This window comes from Spermophilus citellus, assembly GCF_964194105.1.
Source record: "Spermophilus citellus genome assembly, chromosome: 16".
Classification (NCBI taxonomy): domain Eukaryota; kingdom Metazoa; phylum Chordata; class Mammalia; order Rodentia; family Sciuridae; genus Spermophilus; species Spermophilus citellus.
Genome location: NC_138196.1, coordinates 66143960 through 66165957, shown reverse-complemented (window position 1 = coordinate 66165957; position 21998 = coordinate 66143960). Strand labels below are relative to the sequence as shown.

The 21998-nt window shown below is 37.5% G+C and overlaps 1 protein-coding gene across 2 annotated transcripts in view; it reads left to right on the top strand.

The window, feature by feature from the left end:
- Positions 1-21998, top strand: part of PALLD (palladin, cytoskeletal associated protein) — a gene marked incomplete at its 5' end in the record, with an annotated part of 362920 nt that overhangs the window by 25247 nt on the left and 315675 nt on the right. The gene's annotated exons all lie outside the window — the stretch shown is intronic.

Sequence of the window (21998 nt, the reverse complement as noted above, 5' to 3'; positions counted from 1 at the left end):
CTTTTGAAGCAATTATTCTACATAATTGTCACTTAGTAGTAGAATATTTCAATTTGTTTTCTTCTCATCTGCTATACTGGTGCAAATTATTTAGCTGTGATATTTTGTAACCTAACATGTATTACTTTCTATTGCCAATTAAATTTCAATTAACAAACCTTATAATTATCTTATAGCAACCAGCCAAGAACAGGAATACCTCATATTGAATCATACCAACAATAATAATGAGACCCCTCAAGGTTTGGCATTTATGTTTATCTCAGGCTTCCAAAAATTGTGATGATTATCCAAATTCTCCAAACAGCTTGAGTCTGCAAAATTTGGCTGGCAATATTTTGGGAACAAGCTTTTTTGAAAGATCTACAGTGTCTGCTTCAAATCCGGGCTCAAAGTCAGACTACAAAGGCAGACGAAAATGAGAGGGAAATTGTTATCTAAATATTTCAAAGCATAAAATGGGTGAAGGTTCAAGAGAAGGAAAAGTTTATTTGCTTGAAAACCAGTTAAATGTAATTTATACCGATCGCCATATTTACGTTTAACCTGTTACTATAGTAATAAATTGGGCTCTCCCCCTTAAATTGAGAATAACCATTCTAGAAATTTGCTGTGAGATGGCAATACCAAAACAAGCCATGTTTTTATTTGAATTGTTCTAATATATAGGCACCATAAGTAAATACTTACTGAGGTGTTGACTTAAGCAAGTAGGGTATTAAGTAGGATAAAGGGAAAAATGAGTTCAAGCCAAGTGGGAGTGGTTACTGATAATGTACATAATTATTAAACATGCCTCATGGTTGGAACTATAGATCCAGTCAATTATTCGGAGCAAGTCAACAATCTAACCCCTCCATCCCCACCTTTTTTCCCAAAAATCTGGAACATGATAAAATGTTTTAAAGCCTTTACCTTAAAATGAAGAAGTGGGCATACAAAAAGAATATAGAGGTTTAACAGAATGAGAAATTGCTTAATAAAAGTACTAAAGTCATGACATTCCAAGTTCAGAATGAATTTGTTTAATACTTAAATATACTGATAAAATTAAATTAATTTCAGCCCTGGACACTGTTTTTCAAATGACTTAATGCCTCATTTATACCTATATTCAGTCTGTTGTAGCTCATTCTCACCCTACAGAACAGAGGCAGTCATACAAAGTTGAACATAAAATAAATCTTGGTTTTTTATTGAATTTCAAATTATACTGGGGATACTTCTGGAAAAATTCCAGGCCTTTGGGGGGAAAAAATTCTTCCCAACTCTAAAGTCTCTCCTCGGTCTTTGCAACCAGCTCTTGCTCATGTTGGTCAGAATCTAGCCCTCACCTCCCCAAAGAGAAAGCTGATCTTAGGACTCTGACAAACAGACTTCTCACAGCTTCAGGTAAATTTATAATGTGCCATAAAGCTCTCCCTGGGTTCATTCCCCAATACTGCAAGGGAAAAAAGAAAAACATTTTCAGTATCTACTACATGAGGGATGGATTCCAGTGGCATACATGGTTTCACTGAATCCTCAGAATGGCTGTGCTTCCCATTTTACAAATGAGGAAAACTGAGGCTCATAGAAATGAACCAGCTTTTCCAGTTTGTCACCCTCAAAGTGATACAACCTGTGTTCAGATCTTTTCAGACTCCCAAACCCAGTTGTTCCACTGTTGCAATTTAAGTTAGGATTTCCTGGAAGACCTAAAGTTTCTGAAGAAGCCTCACAATTTATTTTTTCTCTTTCATTTTTTTTTTCTTCTTCTTTTCTTTTTTTGGGGCTAAGGATGGAACTGGGGGCCTCGCACTTTCTAGACTCATGCTCTACCACTGAGCTGCCCCGATCGGCCTCACAATTTCTCCATATAATTAATTGACATGAAATGCAGCAACTGGTAATATCAGCCAATGGTTCAGATCATCTTTGCCACTTTTGTTGATTCTTCCAAACTAAGATACAGCTACACATACTCAATTTGTCATACTTTTTATGAAGGAAACAACCTAAAACTTACAACAACCATAGAGTCACCTAAAACTGGAAAAGAACATTAATGTGACACTATTACGACCAGGTCATTGTTGTCCTTTGTGCACAGACATGAGCCCTTACAATTTTCTCATTAGCAGATGCTTTAGTTGATTTCCATGAGAGCTTTCCACAGTTCCTGCCGGGCACACACGGCTACTATCAGATTCCTTCTCAGCTTCTCATGTTCTCAGGCAAAGGCTCCACACATAAATTATGGGGGAGCTTAAAAGATCAGAAAGGCTTTCCCGTTGGGTGAGTGGGTGATTCAGTTTGATTTGTGTCTGCCACAATCATTTTGTCTGTCTTCAGGCTTCTTTGTCTGCTTCTGAAACATAAAACTGTGGAAAGCATCTCACACTCTTCATGGCCACGGGGATTGTCCTAATTATGTTTTTATTCTCTAATGGACTTTGGGACTGAAGGGCCATGTCAAATGGTGACAGTTCTATTCAGTTAGGCGGGAGACTGAGTTCTGGCTGCGGAGATGAGCACCATTTAAAATGTCTTTTTCTTTGATGAAAGAGCTAAGTTATATATGTTAGCTTTTGTATCCTTCTTTCACTTTTCCCATTCTTATTTTACCTTTTAATGAGTCGTTAGCACTGGAAGATGAGAAGCAACTCCTCCAGCGAGAGCAATGTCATGGGTACTGCATATTCTCCTACATTGAACCAAAGGCTCTCAGAGCCCCTTCCCAAATGGAAAGAGCTTCTAACAGAGAGAAGAGAAAATTCTCTGCTGCTGAATTGATAAAAGCCCCTTTTGCACCCCAATATCGAAATTGCTGCCAGGAACTGAAATTTTTATTTGTCCCTCCTTCTCATCCCACCCGGTTTTCATCTTCTCTTAACATCTCTGTAGAAGGATGACAGAGGCACTTGTAACTGTCCTGGAGACCCTAGTTTGCCTTAGAATTCCCGACAAAGATGATTGTATATTTTCCCTGCTAATGAGTACAGTTTCTTTCAGTGAAACCTATATTTTTTAAAATGGAAAATGTGGTGCAGACTGCAGTGTTTATGCAAATATGTTGACTTGTGGTTACTCAGGATTCAGTGAGCAGAGCAGTTCATTTCTTCTTTCAGTAGGGTTCAGGGTGAAGATCAATATTCAGACAGGGGCACTGTGGCACATGCTGATAATCCCAGCAGCTTGGGAGGCTGAGGCAAGAGGATCCTGAGTTCCAAGCCAGCCTCAGCAAGAGGGAGGCAGTAAGCACTCAGTAAAATACAAAATAGGGCTGGGTATGTGGCTTAGTGTTCAAGTGCCCCTGAATTCAAGCAGATGACTGCATTCCTTCTTTATCCCCTTCTGCTATTTAGGTTTTTACATGTTTCTCTACTTCTGCTTTCCTCTCATATGTGAATTATTCAGACAACAGCATGTCCAACAAAATCCAGACTCCTATCCTACAAAAATGTCCTTTCTTCATTGTCTTATTAACTATAATACATATTTTATGGTAAACTAAATAATATCTGGGAGATAGATTTATGGTTTTTTTCCTCCTTCTTTCTCTGTCCCATTTTATAATAGTTACTGTCTTTAAAGAAATATAAGCCACTTGATTACTCAAACTCATTTCCTGCAAAAAAAAAAAAAAGTTGAAAATTGTCCATAGATATTGATTGAGCACTTACTGAGTTTAGACACTTTTCAGGAGTGTAGGAGTGAACAAATTAGACAAAAATGTCTGTCCTCTGGAGCTGACCCTGTAGTTAACAGGGATGAAGGAAAGATGTCACATCTAACACATCTCCCTGTGCTCTTAATTCTTGTTTCTACCTTGAACTCATCAGCACCCTCTCATGTGCATACCTCCCTGGTTACACTGTTATTATCCACATTACAAGTGAGAACACTGAGGGATCTTGAGGGTAAGCAAGTATCCAATACCACCCAGATGATTGATGGCATGTCCAATATTCTAGCCCAAGCAGTTTGGCCCTGGGTTCTGTGTTTTTAACCCAAACAAACCTGTGCTCCTCTATTGACTATCACATTGGTAGGTTTTTAGCAAGTTGTCTAAGTGAATTGTAAAATCAAAAAGAATAATTTAGTTTTGCAATTATTTATATCATCAGCATTTGTAGAAAATGTCATGTTCCTTATTATTTTCTGGTTTATTTATTTATTCCAAAGGCATTCGCTGTAACAGTTTATGGATTTTACAGGTAATTTCATGAATCAGTCCATACTAACAGATGCAGGACTCTTGTTGTTATACAAGGACCATGTTTCTCCCATTTGGCCTTGCTCTGATGGTTGTTCAATTCATCTCCAGAGACAGAAGAGCAAGAACTCCTGCATATTCTCTGTCTTAGGGTGCAAACGCCTTGCACCTATAAATGAGCATCAGTTAGCTTGGGTAGAGGCCAGCATTGTCTGGATAAATTCAAGACTGGTCTCTCTCTGACCAAACTACCTCTGTCCTTGGACAATTGGGCTGTCTCCACCTGTAAAAGGAGAGCAGAGCGATGGATTCCAGAAGTAATCCCAGAGTTCAGACTGCAATGGTTTTTTATTTATTTATTTTTATTTATGAGCTTTTATTTATTTATTTTTCACCCTCTTTGATTTCAGAAGCTGAAAATTTAGTAGTGTCTCCCCAAAGCCTGAGTCTCCAGCTATAAATGACTATATCTTTGTTCTCTTTTAACAGAACACAAGACTTTCTCAGTTTCTTTCTCTATAGCATCCTCCAGCTAGTACTGTACATAGCAAATTATAGACCTTTTTAGTTGTCTCTCTTAACTCTCTGTTTTAGTCTGAGCCTTTTGTCTATCACATTGACATTCCATACATACAGCTATTACACTACTCTTCCTGTCTCCGAGATATTGGCTATAACTACCAGTATTCACTTGTAATGATAAAATGAGAGTTTACACAATATGCATTTTCCACAGTTAAAAAGAGGGGTCATTTCGTTTCATATGTCATTATGATGGGGAAAATTGAATGATTCTTTACACAGCAATTTTAAATGAGTTCATTATTTTAAATTACTTAAAATAAGTACTGGGAAGCTGCCATTTTCTAACCCTTCATTTTCCTGGTTTAACAGAGGAATAAAGTGCCCCTTAAATGCACAGCTCCATTCTAGGAAGAATGGATTCTGTTAGGGAAGACATCCTGGGGTGGCCCTTTTGTTTAACCAAGCATCTGAATGGCTTTTGTACACACACACGAATTGGCTTGCAACTGAGTTTAAGAATAAGGAAGTAGAGAAAGGCCATTTCTGCATGTAGATTTAATCTGAGAAACATATGGAATCCTGCAGGATATCTGAGAGGAAGTGAATGAAGAGCAAAAATGAGAGAGAGAACAGCCAGCAAGATCAGAGTGCTAAAACATATCAGAAGCCATTAAAAGAATTCCCAGAAGATGTCCAACCAGGAAAAAAAAATGTTTTAAGAATGAGAATGTCTGCTTTTCAATTTAAAATTTTTATTGTTGTTCCTGCTGCATGAAAGTTCCTTGCCTCCCTTAATTATTCATAAAATTTCTTAGCAGAGAAAAGCCTACATGAATGGAATTCTGTGCAGATCAAGCATGGAGCTGGCAAGGTTCACACAGTATAGAACAGGTAGATCCCAGGTCAGACACTGGGAAAAATTTCCCCTTATCCACAAAGGACAAATCCCATATCCCCCAGTAGATGCCTGAAACCAAACACAGTATCAAATCTTACATACATCAGGTTTTTTCCCTATATATACATATCTGTGATAAATATCAACTTATAAATTAGGCACAGTAAGACATTAACAATAACTAACAGACTCTCAAATAATTTTTATACTTTTCATTCCAAATCTCCCCCAAATCTGTGTAATCAACCCTTATTAGCATTAAACATGAATCATTTTGCCAGTGTATCCATGCTGCATGTGCTACCCTCCCATTATTCACTTAGTTGTTTGCTCATTTCAGGGTATCCCTTGCCAAAGTCTTCCTATTATCTTGATTTTTTTTTTTTTTTTGGTGCAAAATATTACTACCAACCCAAACACATTTTCTGTTTATACCTTCCACCCACAAATGTAATGCTCTTTCCATCTTAAATAAGCACTTCTCCAGTACCGTGGCCATAATTTTTGCAGTTTGAAGTACAGCAGCAAAATTAGCATGATTTCCTTCACAATTTTACGTAAAGCAAACTTCTCCTGGCCCATAGATCTTAGCAAGCTCGCCATACTTTTGTTTTTCTTTCCTTGTTGAGAATTTTTCCTTTTCACTTAAAGAAGCACTTTCTGCTTCTCTTTGGCATGTCTGAACTGCCAGCATTGTTACTTTGCCACTTTGGGGCCATTATTAAGTAAAATAAGGGTTGCTTGAAACCACAATAGTTGTCTGTGGTACAAGACGACAACTAAGTGAAGAATGGGAGGGTAGCACATGCAGCATGGATACACTGGCAAAATGATTCATGTCACAGGTGGGATGGAGCATCACTTGTGAGATTTCATCACACTACTCAGCACTATCATGTGGTTTAAACATTCATGAATTGTTTATTTCTGGAATTTTCCATTTAATATGTTCAGAACTTGTTGGGCCATAAGTAACTGAAATGGGAGAAAGTAAAACCAAAGACCAGGGGGACTATGATGTGTATACTGTTGTCCTTTTTTTTTTCAGATAACATACTATCTTTGTCCATAGTATGCTATCCAAAAACCAATGTTGCTATCAGTAGGGAGGGTTAAAAGGTCAGCAAAGGATGATAGGCAGCTGTTTTCATATGAAGACTGATTTTGCTAAATCACCAACTAAATCCTCAGAAACTGAAAACCTGGATAAAGCAGAGAATGCTATAATTTGGATTTTAAAAAGCAGGATCTTAGAGCCAGACGCTATCATGAGAATTCAAGCCCTTTCCAGTTCCCAGAAGTCTCTCAAGGTCATCCCATTTTCCACAGGTCCGAGGATGGGAGGAGGTCATCTGGTATGAACTATTTTTTGAGGACACCAACCAGCTGTAGTCACCCTCCTCCAAAAGAGCATCAGTTTGTCACTGTCCCATTTAAAATGTGATGGTTAGAACAAATCACAAAATTCCACATGGTATACTTGAAGCACAGAGAAGAATATGGGGCTCTCTCATTTCCTGAAATTTATTATACTTCTACCAGTGCAATAAAACTAACCAGGCTTGCATTATGTATTTCAGTTCATTACATGCTTATCTCATAGCCACAGATTTTTTTTCACATGAACCCATTCTCTACCCCCTCAAAGCTGCACTTCACATTTTTTAATATAATCTAAAGACTTTATATTTTTCCCTATTAAATTTCATCTTTTGGGTTTCCTTGGCCAGCATTCCAACCTGTTGAAATATTTTGGAGTTCTGATTCCGTCATCCCTTATGTCAGCTGCAGATTTGATCCACATGCCTTCTCCCTACCAGGGGTGATAGGTTTTGTGGAAAAAGAAAAGGAATATAGATCTCAAGCCCTGGAATTATGCCCCCATATTTATCACTAACTGGTTGTCTGGCAAGCACTGAGTTAGAGGTATTTAACTTTCAGAACCTCCATCTCCCCATTTGCAAAATAGAAAAACCATCTTCTGGCAAACTTGCCTTAAATTATTACAAAAATCAAGTGATCTGTACATATTTGTGTATGTGTGTGTGGACCTCACATAACTCCGAAACCAGCTTTTTAAACTAAAATAAATGTCATGTAAATGTATGTAACATTAGCATGATGAGCATCCCTGGTTTCTCGGAGGACAAGATAACACTGGCAACAAGCCATAATGGGTGTGAAGGCCTCTGGGTTTCCTGCAAAGATCTCCTTCTGGGTGGGCTCTTCATATGCACAACTATGCAGCATTCACTTCTTGAACACCAACTATATACTACATCCAATTATACCAAGCATTGGACATACAAAAATTAATGGGACACAGGATTTTATCTAAAACCATTGAAAAGAAATTCTAAAGGATACAAGGGGAAGGTAGATTTCAGCAAGCAATGGCTAATAGTCACTATTAATGCTCTGACTTAAAAATGGAAGGGACTATGTCTCTTCCTCAGATGAAAAGGAGGAAAAAGAATTTTCTCCTAACTCAGGAAAAAAAAAAAAAAAAAGATGATCTGGGCTGAGCAGATCATATTACTTTCAACTAGCTTTACACTTTGCTTTCTGGTATATCCAGAGAGAACAAACAGTTGTTTGATATGGTTTTTGAGGACTCAGTTTTTCCAGCCAGTAGTGTGATCCAGGAAGAGGTTGACTCTCAGAAAAGGTAAATAAAATACTGACTCAAGATTCCCATCCCCAGGGAACCAAACTGGTCTTCAGTGGAGTCTGCCATTATCAGGGAACTCAGATGTACAGTCAGGGGTGAGCACCACTGTGTGAGAGATGAAACCTGCGAACACTGAAGTTCCAAGCTTTATGGAGGAGCATCCTATGATGACAATAAGTGATAATGGATAATAACATTCACGTAAAAAACTTACATATTGGTTTCTTTCTAAAGTTGCTTTAAAATTATTGCCTTAATATTTGTATTCTTAAAGTTGCCTGTTTAAACATAATTTGGGAAGGGTGGTAAATGACAATGAAAGTTGTTGTTACCACTTGAGAAGAATGTGACCATCACTCAGAAAAGACCAGCTAGTGATTTAAGCTGCAGGATTGCCACTTACCCTCTGCATAATTAAACTGCCACACAGTCCACCTTTAGAGTGGTGAATTCTCTTCTTTTACAAAAATATCACTGTCACAATTAAAATTGCCATCACACCTCTCAAAAGAAAAAAAAATAGTGTGACAGAATCTAAACCAAAAGCATAAAGGTTGTCAATAGAAAACAGATGCTCTTCCTGGTGGGTGTTCAAACAATTTTTTTAGGTTAAATATCTCTAAATGTGTTTGCGCAGCCTCAAAACACAGATTCAAACTAGCAGCTTATATATTTAAGTGCTGATGTATTTAATGTGGTAATGTCGATTTAGTAAATTATAAGTTGTTAAAATCAACTACTGAATTTATTTTTCTCATCTTGCATTGCCATGAATTTTTCAAATATTTGGTACCAGGATATGTAGACAGTTTTATCCCAGTCCCATTTTTCTCTCTTGTTAAAACTTTATCAATAAACAAAAACAAAAACCCCAAGATATTCCTCAAATGGCTAATTTTAGAAAAGATAAACATTAGATATTTATAGGCATTTGTGGAAAAAAAATGAGAGAATTAAAAAAATTAACCTCAGAAAACCAAAAGATTTTTAAATATTTTATCCTAACATTTGGCAAAAGTCAGTGAAATTGTATCCCAAAAATGAAGAAGTAGATGATGCCATTGGTAGTAACTCATTTATGTAGAATTATATCATTTCCAAACACTTGGATACACATTCTTTTATTTACTCCTCCTCCCCCACATTCTTGTGTAATCATTTAATAAATTTTTTTAAAAGAAATCTGAGTAGCTAAATAACTTACCCATTAAACATAATGAATACAAAACCTTGAGAACTAAAAGTCTGCTTCATTTCTCCTATTGCAAGGCACCATTTCCACTGCATCAGCAAATATTTAGGATAAACGTGGGCAGGGGATTGGAGAGGGATTTTGAAATAAAGTGCAGATAATGCGAAGGAGAGCAGAGGTGATCAGGGATAGTGCTGACTTCAAAGGAATGATTTTACTTTGTCTAAGTCAGTGTAAAACCACCAAGTTTTCATCAAAATAGAAAATATAACTAAGAAAAATGCTAAGTTCCTCAATCACATCACCCATTGCAGGGAATCACTATATTCAAGGCATCGAGCTCCCCCAAGCCTACAGATATTTTAGTTATTCCAGTTCTGTGTTCCTCTGGGAGAGAAAAGAATAAACCCTTGCAAGATTTACCGAGAAAGCCAAATGTGGAACTAATGCAAAATCGGCATATTTGGCAAAGTAACAAAACACATCAAGTCCCTAAAACTAATCTGAACTTCAAGCTAGAGATATTATGAGCTTCTAAATATCCCCTGGAAGAGTCTCTCAGTGCCAAATGGTATCTGACCTTCTGTATTTACATTCACCACTGACTGTGTGAACTCATTCTTTCTAAATGAACTTCACTAATCAAGCTAAACACTCAAAGTCATTTTTTTTTTACTACATAGGCAAATTATTCTCACTTATAGATTAGTGTTTAGTTTTGTCTCCTTACTGAATATGTCAGTAATTCTTCACTTACTACTTAAATTTTGTTTTTCAGTTTTGTGTTCTGTCCCAAATCCATGTTCTCATTATTAAACTTTAATGTTTTGCCTGTACCATCATTATGCTGTGAAAAAAAAAAATGGCTTTCAATGATCTACCTTATTACTAGTACTAATTTGCACATTTCAAATTAATGGAGAAATTTTTCAACACTGTTATGCAGCTTTAATAAAGTTCTCAATTGTTTCAGAAATTTTTATATTTTATAATCCCACTGATAGGTTTAGAGTTATTTCTGCCTAGAATAGATGTTTGTAATATACTATTAATTTTTATACTTCTTATAGACTTACTACACACATTGCTTTTCAAAACATTATTCAAATGTATCCTTACACCTGCCTGTATAGGGGAAAACCCAAAATGATGGTATTCTTGCCTAAATTGAATAGCTTTTTTTTTCAATCTCTGATGGATAAAAGCTAAATTGACTTATTTGCATTTTTAGAATGTTAATTAATTACACTTTTAAATGTTCTGATCTTCTTTCATGATTTTTTTGTTGTTGTTGTTCAGGTCTTTTGCCTGATATTTAAATAATTTAAAGAAACTCAAGGATTGAATAAGGAAGCTGCTAGCCACATTTTGCAACTTGCTTAGGAACTGGCAATATGATGTTTATAAGGATTCCATGAATACACTTCATACCTAAAACTTGGGGAATCAGATTTGTTGTTGTTGTTGTTGCAAGTGGTAGCATTCTTGAGTACTTTGCACATTGGTTAATAAGGGAAATTTTAAATGTTTCCATTAATAATAACCATGAGAGAAAAATTTATTATCTAATTTTTGTGAAGGAGATACTATGTGCATAAAAGCAAAAAAAATAGCATTTATTAAGACTTTCAAAGACCTTTAACAATGGTTTGGAATAAAAGTAATTTTATTTTCAGTTGGGTTAGGAAGTTATTCACCACATTTCATAACTTACACACAAACATAATGTGAATCGTTGATGTAGAGCTAGTCTGTGGATAATGAACTGACTTGGAGGTAGAAAACCAAGGGCAAATTCGCACTACGTGAAATAAAATGAAATAGTGGTGTCCTCTTGAAATTAGTGCTGAAAACATCTGACTTTAGTTTTTTTCCAAGTCGTGAAATACCAAGTTAAATTGGAAAGGAAGATACAGGAAACTCCCATGGGGTTTTGTTTGTTTGGGGTTTATGACTTGGGAGAAAAAATAAAAGTGGATTTAAATGTGGACAAGTATGTTTAAGGAAGTTCAGTTCTCCAGGAAAATGAATCCCTGGAACCTATGAGCTTCCGTACATCATCCATTAAGTACATGGACTAATGGGCCAGCAAAAATCAATCAAGTTCATTATTAACTGTTTTCCCGTTTGGAGACCTGACAGCACACATTATCCTACCCAGGACAAAATCAGAGCAAATATGTAGTAAGGAAGCTTGAAAATCTCAGAGGATATTTTTAAAATCACTACGAATTTAGGCTTTGTGCTAATACCTCACATTCTGGAAAGAATTATTAAAGCCAGGCAGCAACCTTATGAGGTACATTTTGAAGATGTGAACACAGTCTCAGAGACGTTAGGTAGGTCATAGTGGGGATTGAAATTAGAGTCACTTGACCACTTAGCCAAAGACCCCCAGCCCTATTTTGTATTTTATTTAGAGACAGGGTCTCACTGAGTTGCTTAGTGCCCCACTGTTGTTGAGGCTGACTCTGAACTCGAGATCCTCTTGCCTCAGCCTCTCAAACCACTGGGATTACAGGTGCGTGCCTGTGTGACAATTCTTAAACTGTTATTTAAAATATATATATATATATATATATGTCTCGCTGTATTTCCCCATTTTTATTTATTTATTTTTTTAGTGGACCTGACTGTGTTTAAGGGCGTCTGTTTCTTTCTTATATCTAACTTGGATTCCTGTATACACAAGTTGCTTCCCTGATTAGGAAACTTGAAGTAAACACTTTTCTCTTTCAAGGATGTTCTCCCTTCTCCTTCTCCTGCCACTCCCATGCAAATGAAAGGCCTTTGGGGTAAGGTAGGTTTTTACTTGTTAAATCAGGAAACCCTATGTACCCAGAGGAATCCCCTATTGAAGAGGATTTATTTCTATTATTTATGACAATGGTTATTTTTAAAACTGTTCATGTTCTGCATCTCCTCATGAGTTCAAGGTCCAGGACAGCAGAGAGCATGTCTGTCCAGCCCCCACCATGCCTCGCATGGTGTACTGGAACACAGTACACCATCACTAAGTCCTTGTTCCATTGCAGGAAGCCCTTCCACCTGCAGATGAGGCCTACTGGTGCCATCTTATGAGGATAGGGAACAGCTGGCCACTGGCCTTAAAAAAGTATCTGACATGTGAAAGGCCATTATTATGAGGTCATTTCTTCCTCCTTGGTTTACTTCTGCGATATTTTTTTTCTTTCTCCACTGAGAACATGATGCTTCTTGTAACTTCTGATTGGTAGGAAAGCTATTTCACTCCTCACTTTCTCGAACACGCTTTTCTGTTTCTTTCTTAATTTTTCAGTCCACCAACAATTAGTAGGAAAATCTACCAATGCTGCAATTAAGACATTTCTCATTAGCTAGGGAAGCATAGAACCACATGGAAAATTAAAGACTTCTGTGTCACCTTTTATCACTGTGGATGTTCCTGGCCTCACAGCAGTGGCTGTACCCATTACTTAATAACCTTTAATGCTAATTGATAAAGTACTAACATCTTGAAGGCTAAATAAATTAACTAAATATTTAAGTCTTTTTTATTATTGAGCAATTAAGGAATCCTTAAGACCCCATACATAAAAACATTTTTTTTCAGATTTTACTTTTTATATCTTTCTGATAATATTCTTAATTTCAGAAAATACCCTCAGAATAAACCATCAGCTTTCAGGTTATTTCAAGGACTTCAGTTTATATTTAAAGGACAAACCTATCAAATGTTAATATATTTACCCAGTATAATTTCGACCAGGTAAAATATGAATTATAAGTGCTTAAAGAAAGTGAATCAGAATAAAACAGTTGCCTCTAGATAGCATGATTTCGTCCATTGCTGTATTTTAATTATATGCAACGAGATATATGCATCACAATAAAAAATAAACAATGAGATGTTTATTATTTTAGCTTATTTACTGGAGTACAATATTTTTCTAAGAAGGTATGAAACAAAGGGGGAAATATAGATTGACCATTATTAAGGATTTCCTCCAGTGCTTTGTTCATTGAACTGAAGTTGTAAATAAATCCTAAATGTCTGCAGTCAGCACTAAGTTGGTGATGCTAATGTTGGTAGGAACACAGTGTTCAACACATAAGAACCAATGATAACTAAACAGTTTTTAATGGTTGAAGCCTGAGGGGAAAAAACCCATACCAGTTATCAGCCTTTCCCAAAATAAGCAGGTGTGTGTACACATATGTGTGTGTGCTAGATGTGCTGAAGGTCACCCTGAGCCTTCTCTTGGCTCAGGGATGGGGAAGACCTGCTGCTCCTGGGTTTCTTTCAGAGAGGCCTCCAGGTTATGTTCAAATTTGTTTAGAAATCTGAATTTCTGTATTTATTAAAAGGAAAGATCTGATAGATCAGTCATCTTTTCTGTTTTCTGTTACACAATTAATCCAAGGGTTGAAGCAGCACATGACAAAAGTTAAGTAGACCAGCTTTCTGGATATAGGTGCCCAGCGTAACAGATTTGGAAACACAATGCATTCACTCCAAGGCAGTTGATTTAGTCGTTCATTATCCATCTATGTGTTCAGCCACATCATCTGTCTTGACACCTTAATAACTTATTCAAAAACATCTATCTAGAGTTGGGGATATAGCTCAATTGGTAGAGTGCTTGCCTTGGATGCATAAAGCCCTAGGTTCAATCCCCAGCACCACCAAAACACAAACAAACAACAACAACAACAAAAACATTTATCTGTCTAGTTAAGAGCTGGAAATCCAGTCAAGAAGACATGATGGTGTCCAAGCTCAGACACAAATTTGCAGTGTAGCCTAAGGGACATGCTTTGGCCTTCTCAAATCTCCACTTTCAGCTGGGTGCAAGCCTATAATCCCAGAAGCTTGGGAGGCTGAGGCAGGAGAATAGTGGATTCAAAGCCAGCCTCAGCAACTTAGGGAGGCCCTAAGCAACTCAGTAAGACCCTATTTCAAAACAAAGTACAAAAAATGGCTGGGGATGTGTTTCAATGGTTAAGCATCCCTGGGTTCAATTCCCGGTTAAAAAATAAAAATAAAATAATAATAATAATAATCTCCATTTCCTTTTTCTAAAGTGTGTCTAGAACTTAAAGTGTGGTCTTATGGATTACAGAGAAATACTTAACCTCTCAGCACGGTGTCTGTGCTTATGAATGGTGTTTCATATTGTTAGTGCCTCTGTTTAGGGAACAGAAGTTAAGATGTTAAAGGAAAAGACGATTTTCTTCATTCTGTTTTTCAGTTTTTCAAAAATGGGCTCTCTAGAAGTGAAGTTCCTGGACACAAGTAAGCAGAGCAAAGCAGAATATTTTCAATGTGTGCAAATTAATCTCTTGCTAACCTGTATTTTAAAAGCCAAGATACCCATTCCTTGCACAAGCCTCAGATCCTTATCCTGTGTTATTCTTTAAGTCTTTTAAGTCTCATCTGCAAGGAATGTCATTGTTAATACCAGGTTTTGTTTTGTTTTGTTTTGTTTTTAACAGCCTAGTTCAAGCTAGCTGAACAAAAAAAGACTTAGAGAAAAATGAATACAAAAATTGGGGCTGCAGAAAAAGAAGTGGGGGAAAGTTTCAAAGCTTCAGGACATTACACTACTGTCTTCTCCTTGCCCCTTAGGTATTAATATTCAATACTCTTTCGTGACTAAGGCATGAAGCCTAGAAGAAGCCAGTCCCTTTTCCCTAGAGTGCACAGCCCTATTTTATTCCGAGGCAGCTACCCAGAACAGATTACAAGGCAGTAGAGCAGATGTGCCTGTGACCATCCCCCTTCAGGGAAACATCAAAATTCACTGGGTTCCCACTCATTTCCACTTACTATTTGTTCGATATGTTTGCCCTGTAGAGTTTTGTGCATCTGAGGATATTCCAAGGGCTATTATACTACCTATTTTTTATATTTCTCTATATGAATGCTAACTTTGAAATCACAGCCACTATATTGTATCCATGAATTCTTTCTAGGCAATCCATATGTCAAACTAGGACAACTCTGCAAGGAAACAGATCCCAACCTGCTCTTCTCATCCACTGTCCCTTTAGATGTATGGGATTGTACTGATGTAATCTTCCCTTGTTCCTGGGTGAAGAACCCCATAGATGCTATCTGCTCTTCTATAAAGTGCCCTACTTTCACTTTACATCCCAACCACAGCCTCCTTCAGCAATAAGAAGGTCCATTCCCATGTAATTAACAAAACTCTGATCTTGACAAAGTGCGACATTGTCTGCCCTCCCCTGGGTAGGACCTGTTTCTGGCTGGGACCCAGCAGTAGACCAGGCGTCTCCAGCTCCTCGCTCTTTCCTATTTCCCTGCTCACCTCTTCCCTCCTGCCCTAAACACTTCCTGCCAGCAAGGAAGTAACAGGGAGGAAAGGTGAGGGGACAGTATAGTTTTTCTTTGATGGGTGGCTTTGCTTTCTTTGCACCTGGCAATGGCTAAAGCCGGTTCTTTTTCTCACTGAGTGCTTTTATAGCTCTGAGGAGCCCTTCTGCAAGGCCCCATTCTCTTCCCATCTGAGACTTGTGCTTCATCCCCTGCAAATCAGTTATTCATCTCCCCCATCTATCTGCCCCCCATCCCTGGTCCTGCAAACTAGAAGCTCTTTCACAAGGAGGACATACCTAGTAGCATCTCTCCCCAAATGAATCTCATTACCAGTCCCTCCTCTGGCCAAATTCCAATACCAGTCCCTCCTCTCGCCAAATTCTATCCTAAAAGATCCAAGAGTCTTGAAACTGGTCCTTAGTTATTTTCTTTGAAAACCCCACACGTGGATCTGTCTTACATGCGTGGGTTACCTGTTACCTAGCACATTGGTGCTTTGGTGGAAGCAGAGGCCTGAGGAGCCCCATTCCAACATCCTGTTACATAAGTGAAAATGGAATTTCTTTGGAATGGTATTTATTGCGGTGGTGCCAGGACTTCATCATAATCAGCATTGCAAAGGAAATACCAAAGGAAGCAATAATGATCTGCCATTTATTGTAAAACATGACCTAGGTGTGGCTTTGTTCTGTGTTTATATAATGACAAGGTTCATGTTATAATGTAACTTTCCACGTTGCAATTGAAATCCCAGACTAAGAGGTTACTACAGGACTAGGTTAGAATGAATAGATTATCCATATGATTTGATCTGCTCTGAAATAGCAACTTATAGTTCTGACATGATGCTAGAAGTTTCCCTCTTGATTCAAGCTGAATCACCATGCCTTTAGCAATAAAAAAAGAGAAATATTTTCCCTGGAAGAAGAAGTAGAGTGCACAAGGAGCTCTGGACGTTAGCCATAATAAGTTTTTCATATGACTTTTGCCCCTAATGTATCTGCTAAAGTTCTTAGTTATTTCACACTGAGTGTTTAGCCTCTGGAAGGGCTAATTAATTTAGCAAATCAGTCAGCCAATTCCACAGCAAGATTGTAAGAAGATGGAGAAGTTCAGGGCAGTTTTGCTGAGGAAGGGGGTTATTAAAGATAGAGCACCTGGGATATTGACCCAGCCATTCTAATACATAAGGCAAGGACTATTTTTTCTTGAGCTGGGTCAACCATGGCCGCACCTTGACACTGGATTTTGATCACCAAAAAAGAGGATTGAATGAAAATTCAAACATGCTGAAACATTTGAAGGTAACATATTTACATATGCATGTTTCACATTGAAAGAACATTACTGCAGTGGTAATATAAGAGCCACTTGTAGAGAACATTGAGTCTCATAAAGAAGATGACATATAAGCCAGTGCGTTTTTGCCTGGCCCTTAGTAAAAACATTTGAATCCATATAACATCTAAATGGCATTCTTTAAGCATTTCAATATGTATTTTATAAATGTTATTAAAAGCCAACCTCAGAATCCAGCATCAGGAGTATGAAGGGGTGTAATAACTAGTGCAGTCATTTTGTAACAGGCATAAACTGAAACAGGTTATAGAACATTTTTTTCTGAGGATCAATAACCAAATTTGTAGCTTGTGGTGAAACAAAGTAATTCAAGTATCCTAAACGAAATGCATGACCTCTAAAATATATCCTCTTATTTTATGAGGCCTGCCACTTGCTTTCCCAGTGACAGCCATCACCTTAGCCAACCCTTTAAGAATGAAGTCCTTCTCATCCAATAACACTGCGGCTAGGAAGGAGGCAGATACTGGACAGCACCAGAACTGAACATGATGTTGACATTGCAATCTGACACCACCCAGCAGTTTCTAGTGTCAGCTTCATGCATAATTCGAACCAGACAGATTTCCTTTGAAACTTTCTCTAAAAGATTTTTTAAACTGGAAGATGAAGAGTGCAAATATCAGGGAAATCATTATTTCTTAGCAATTCAAAATGTACTAAAATGACTTAAATGACTCACAGAACCTGTTCCCATCAAGCTAACTCATTCACTCTGCTGTCTCCTACTGAGTGACTGGTAAGTGCTGGGTACTGTGTTAAGCACTGAACGTATTAGCTTCATGGAAGGCAGACCCACTTCTATCCTCAGGAAGCCTCATTCCCTAAATACATTTTCACTGAAAGCTCATTTGCCATTTGGAGACCCATTCTGGAAACGGACAAAGATTTTATTCTATTTAAAAATATGTGCACGGGCTGGGGATGTGGCTCAAGCGGTAGCGCGCTCGCCTGGCATGCGTGAGGCCCGGGTTCGATCCTCAGCACCACATACCAACAAAGATGTTGTGTCCGCTGAGAACTAAATATTAAATATTAAAAATTCTCTCTCTCTCTCCTCTCTCACTCTCTCTTTAAAAAATAAAAAAATAAAATAAATAAATAAAGTAAAAAAAATGTGCACATACACACACATGCATAACTAAGCTGTTGTTTATGATTTATTTGCTTTGGAAAGCAGTGTTACCTGCAATAACAGAGGAAGTACTGTCAGTGGAAAAGTAGGAAAACACATCTGTAGTCAGGAGGGAAACATTTCAAGTGCCTGTTATTATGCCCTGGAGCCCAGAAGATGACAATGAGACATGTGTAGCCCCTACCAGAGGCCCAGTCCTGTGGTCCTGGACACTTGAGGCCTCGCTGGATGCAGTCAAGGAAGAATCAGTGAGGATTAAGTCACCACTGACGTCCCCTTACCTAAAGCTGCCCCCAGGCAAGACACTCAAAAAAAAAAAAAAAAAAGGCAGACCATTCAATAAGGGCTAATAAGCAAATGAACAATTTCCAAAAATCTTTAAGTTAGAAAAATAAGGCTCAAAACACACTCATAAGCTTCTTACTTAACAAATTGAAAACTTGCATTCATGTATTCAACTCACATGCTATTTGAAGTTTTCTTATTATTTTTCTAACCCCTTAAAAGGGATTTCCAAAGGTTGCCTTTATTTGAAGTAGATTCCCTCTGTTGCTTATTGAATGTACTAGTCCACTTGCAATGGGGTCAGTTTTGAGACTTCAACATACACACACTTAACCATTTCAGGACAATGTCAGTGGAAAGGAAGAGAGCTACTACAACTTCCACTCTCCATTCATCAACAGACATTTCCACATCCCGTGAATATTTAAATGTATTTTGCTTAGCACTTAAACTTTATGAAGCACTTTTGCAGGCATTTCCTAGACAATGATCCTCATAACAACTGGGTTGTTTTATAGGTAAGGAAATTGAAACTTGGAGAAGTTAAAAAAAATTGGCTCAAGAGTCACATAGATAGTAAAATAAACAGGAATTTCAAACCAAGTTCTTCTAACTGTAAATGTTCTTTGTTTTTATTTTAACTATATACATTTATGGGATATAGTGTGATAATGTGATATAAAAATGCACTATATGATGATCAAATAGTTAACATGCCCATCTCAAGCATTTTAAGTTTTTGATTAATGTAATAATTTTATATATTCATTGGGTACAGTATGATATTTCAGTACATACATACAATGTGTACTGACAAAATTAAAGCAATTAATGTTTCCATCTCCTTATCATTACTTGGTTTTGGAATCTCTAACTAACCTTATCATTCTACCAAATTACCTCCCAGTATGTGCTGAGAGTTACAGGAAGAACATCCTTGCTATAATTCCCAAATATCTGTTTAATGTTCTTTACATTTTTTGGCACTATAGTAGGTGATTTATATACATTATTTCTAAACCTTTGGATATTTAAAGTAGCAAGTTCAGGAGATAAGACGCTTCTGAGATGCATTCTTTCTTCATTTGCCATTAAAAAGATGCTTAGGTATAAGTCTGTGTTCACTGGGGGTGTGATTATGAAAAAGACAGACTAGGTTCCTTCTTTCAAGTTTACATTCTGGCATTAGGAAGAAGATAGTAAATACATAAATAAGTCATAATTTCAAATGATGCTAAGTGTTTGAGATATATGAAGACACAAACTAGAAAGGATCCAGGGACACAGGATTACTTTAGATGGGGTGGTCAGAAAAGGCCTTGCTGAGCATGCAGTTCAGCGGAAGAGGAGACAGTAGAGAATGATCCTGAAATGGGAATGAGACTGGTGTGTCTGAAGAGTTTACAGGCCACCAGTGGCTGGACTATAAAGGGCTTGAGAGGAGACCTTGAAGAAACTCAGGCTTCATGGGGGCTCTAAACCATGGGAAGCCATGGCTCTTATTTTAATTCCAAGATTCTAAGAGCAAACAATGATCTGAGCTTTGTCTTCAGAAGATGCCTGTGCCGCCATACTCTGAGAGGAGAAAGGAGTTTAGAGGAGCATGTGAAAGGATCAAGATCCAACAGGAAAATAGAAGTCGCTCCTCGTAGCTGTGGGGATGGTGAAAAGAAGTTGGATTTACAATGCAGGCAGAGGCAGGGGTGGAAGAATTTTCTGATGATTGGTTGGGGAGATTGACAGAAAAATAAGATGATGTGGGGCCTAAACCATTGAGCGGACATTGACGCTACTAACTGAAATGGGAACAATGAACCGAGTAGGTTTCATAGGCAGACTGCATGGAAATAAAGACCTCTGCTTTAGATTTGTTGAGCAGAGATCCCTATCAGGCATCTGACTGTGATCTCTGAGAGCAGTGCACAAAGGATCCAGAGCTCAGTGGAAAATATGGAGCCAAAGATAAAGAATGGGAGGTGGTTCATAAGGCATTTAAAGCCATGGATCCAAATACATCTGGTCAGCTCGGAACAGAGATTTTGAGCCTTGAGAGTTTCTGTCATTTAAGGACACATAGATCATAATCAAAAATATCATGATATCAGTCATGATATCTTCCCATTTAACTAGTCCATCTCTATGATGAAAGTCAAATCTCAATACAACGGAGAAACCCCCAGAATATTACATATAAGGCTATTTGTCAATTTTTTTCCTCAGCTTTTCCTTATGTTAGGAATCCTAATGTGTCTTTTAAATAAATGTAGATATCAAGGTGTGATGTTTTAGAAAGGACAAACTATTCAGTTAGCGTAGGCAAGGTAGTGGTGGTGTTCCCTATTGAAATACATAGAATGCATTTAAAATTTTGGCTGGATGTGATCTAAGTTACCATCTCAGACCTCGCAGGAACCAGGTGGCTCTCCATAATACAATTTATTTTCCAAGCCACTGATCTTTCAGTGTGTGTTGTACTGAAGCCCAGGAATTGTGAAGCAACTGTGCTGTGCTGAAAGAAATTTTGTCTGGGGCTCCCTGGGATAGGGAAGATGACAGTTCCTTTCTGAGTGGAGCTGTACTTTATGATGAGATTGTGGCAGTTCACAGGATTCAAATGTGACTCCCAGGGAATTCACTCAGCAGTTAGGGTGATACCTAAATTAGCATTTCCAGGTCCCTGTTCAAATGCTAATAAAGCTTGTGCTACTTACAAAGGTGAGGTTAGATAAGGCTGTGTAGATCCCAGCATAACCAGAGTCCCAAGTGAGGTGGATTTTCCCTCCTCACTTAGCTAAGTTTTAACATTTGATTTCCTTGTATTTTTTTAAATATAAAAATACAACTGCTTATTTTTTCATTTGTCTATTTCCTTAGCAAGGACCTGCGCAGTTTCTATGTATAACACCTTATTAGGCACAAATAGAGATACAAAAGAAATACAGAGCTCTTCAAAAGTTTATTTAAAAGATGACATAATCTAAAATTACAGATAGATTCAACAAGATATAATTCATATATGGCATGGAAGGGGACATAAAATTCCTATTAAAATCTTGACCAATCTCTAGAGAGCAAAGATTTAAGGCTGGAGCTTTGGAATCATTAAACTTGGCCTTCTCAAACTCATCACTAGATCTCTGGGATTCTCCTTTTGTTATCACTCAGAGGTACTAAAAGGGAAAATGATGATTTCAAATGCTAGTTTTAAATGTTTTTAATATGTCTTTGTTGAAACACTTTCTGGAACTTCTAAGGGATAGCATCTCCTGTTTCTGTTAGGGTGATTTGAATATCAGATTGGAGCGCCCAGGGTCAATGAAAACTGGTTTTGACTTTTTTGTACTCTAGAGCTGCAATTTGTGAGGTGTTTATACAAAGTGTTCAGAAGCAATCTTTCTACCAACAAGGTAGAAAGA